General features: G+C 43.8%; 1 pseudogene; it reads left to right on the forward strand.

Annotated features, from left to right (window-relative positions):
- Nucleotides 1-664: 664 nt before the first annotated feature.
- Nucleotides 665-2214, forward strand: LOC127692037 (60S ribosomal protein L5-like; annotated as a pseudogene).
- The last annotated feature ends 373 nt before the right edge of the window (nucleotides 2215-2587 follow it).

Raw genomic sequence — 2587 nt, forward strand, 5'->3', positions numbered from 1 at the left:
TCTGTGCCATGATTTCAATGACTGCAAGCTCGTAATTGAGAATGAGAGACATTGCAGGCTTCTGTGGCAACCCCTACTCCCAAGAAAAAAAACCAGTCCAGACAGGAAGTTGTTGAAGAGAGTCCTTAAACATCATGATGAGGATGCTTCACAGTTGATGGCTTCTGGTAGAGATGGGGGAGTCATGGAGAAAGACTCAGCTTTCGTTAAGGGTCAGGCCACTGGGAGTTTGATCATGCTCCAGTGAGTATGTGAGCAACACAAATTGGACTTGTTTTTGTTTGGTTTCGTTTTCCTCTTTTTGGTGACTGGGGAGGGGGTGCAGAAGAGTAGACCGGGAATAGACAGGAAGCGAGTGTGATCAGGGGTGCATTGTATGAAGTTCCCAAACAATATAAATACTGTGTTAGGAAAACAGAAAGTTCATATTAGAAAGAAAGCATTTACTTGTTTGCTGTTTTGTTGGATTCATGGCCAGTTGTACCTTAGAAATTACACACCAGAGAGCTGCAAGAAATGTATTGAGGCTGTCAAACCTTTACCTAGTAATTAAATTATGGCGGCATCTGAAAAATTGATCCTCCAGGAAAGCCCTTCTAGTGTTTTATTAAAGACTCACATAAGGTCTGTGTGGAGCCATGATTTTGGGTTTCCATTCTGCAGAATGGGGTTTGTGAAAGCTGTTGAGAATAAGACCTACTTTAAGAGATACCAAGTGAGATTTAGTAGGTGGCAAGAGGGTAAAACTAACCACTATACTCAGAAACAATTGGCAATCCAGGCAGTAAGAACAGCAAGCCCAAATAAAGGATGCCTGTTTGTGTAATTAACAAGAGGTATCGTCTGTCAGATTGCATATACTTGTATAGAAGGGGATATGGTAGTCTGTGCAGCACATGGACATGAACTGCAAAAATAGAGTGAAAAAGCTGTGCCTGACAAAATTATGCTGCAGCCTACTGTACTGCAGGCTTCTCGGTTGGATTGACAGGGACACGATCTCTGAAGGGCGAGTGGAGGAGACTGGAGATGTGGAAAGCATAGATTGTCGGCCTGGTGCCTTCACTTGCTATTTGGATGCAGGTCTTGCCTGAACTACAAGTGACAATAGAATTTTGGGGACCCTGAAGGAGCTTGTCTACCACTCATACTACCAATTGATTCACTGGGTATGACTCTGAAAGAAAGGAATTCAGTGTAGGACTACATCAGAAGCACAGCAAGGGTCAGAATGTGGCAGATTACATGTGCTACCTAATGGAGGAAGATGAAGATACATATGAGAAACACTTCACTTGGTAACTCCATACATGATGGAGAAGGTGGATGGGGAAGCTCATGATGCTATCTGAGAGAATCTGTTATACTGTGTCCTGCCTCTCCACGAGGGTACCTGGGAGCTGTTGGCACACTGCCAGGAGGAGGCAAGGCAAAGTCCATGGTGGTTACTGGTCTCCTTTCCAGGTACTATTGGGAGAGAGAGTCAGGAATGAGGGTCCTTGGTCTACCTCCCCCTCAGGGCATCTGCAGGCCAGGCAGAGAAGGGGAGGTGAAGCCTGGGACAAGCAGAATCAGGTCTGATTGAGAACACGTGTCAAGAGTACTGGAGGGATGAGAGGATTAGAAAGTCTTCTTGGGGGTCTTAGGCACCCCTCTCTAGTTGAAGGTTCTCCTCAATGAATCAGTTCTCTGAGGTGATCCTTGTTTGTTCATATTGCTTTATTTAATGGTGGTGTAAACACATTCACTCTTTATTCATGAGGAAACAGGGATAAATACCTTTTGGGAGAAGGAATACCAAGGAAGGGAAGCTCATTGGGTAAAGGCCTCAATATATCTAGATACCTCATTAGCATGGGGAAAGAAGAACTCCAGGTGTTATTTAGCATGACTGACTGCCCATGGTCCTCTCAATAGGGTGTCATGGTTACATGTTCCAGAGCAGGCACAGAGACAGGTAGGGAGAGGCTCCACTCTTACCAGTCTCAGATCTGTGAGATTCCTAAGGTCTGAGCTCACTCAACCTTGCCAGTTTTTATGCTCATCTGGGAGCATGGCCCTACATGCCATAAACCAATTTATAAGAAGAAGCCCAAGAGAGAAATGAAGAAGACATGATACTATTCCCAAATGCCTGTTGTATAGAAGAAAGATCTTGTTACTCAAAATAAAGCAAGCTTCCAGAGAGTTCAGAAATGGGCTGCTGAAAGCTAAAACAATATTTTAAGATTTTTTTCATAAAGACAACAAACATATTGACAAGCTCCCCCTAAGATGTATTTAATATAAAAAAAAACCCCACAAGTAGTTGATTTTTAGTTATCCTCCAAAAACCTTACTCAAAGCATAAGCAGGTAGCTAAATGGTCTTGGGAAGCCACACTCCATCCATCACTTCAGCTCCAGTTGACCAGGAAGCCAGTGTATTGTCCTTACACTGGTCACCAATATTGTGAGCCCTCACCCTTAACTCGAGATCTCTGTGTGCATTCTGCTAATCTCAGTCCTTGGTTGCTAACTCAACCCTACCCTATACCTAAGTATATAGTAGGACACAGAAAAGTAGTCTAGCCGTGAGTGTTTCCAGG

Source organism: Apodemus sylvaticus, chromosome 9, assembly GCF_947179515.1.
Source record: "Apodemus sylvaticus chromosome 9, mApoSyl1.1, whole genome shotgun sequence".
In the NCBI taxonomy this organism is placed as follows: domain Eukaryota; kingdom Metazoa; phylum Chordata; class Mammalia; order Rodentia; family Muridae; genus Apodemus; species Apodemus sylvaticus.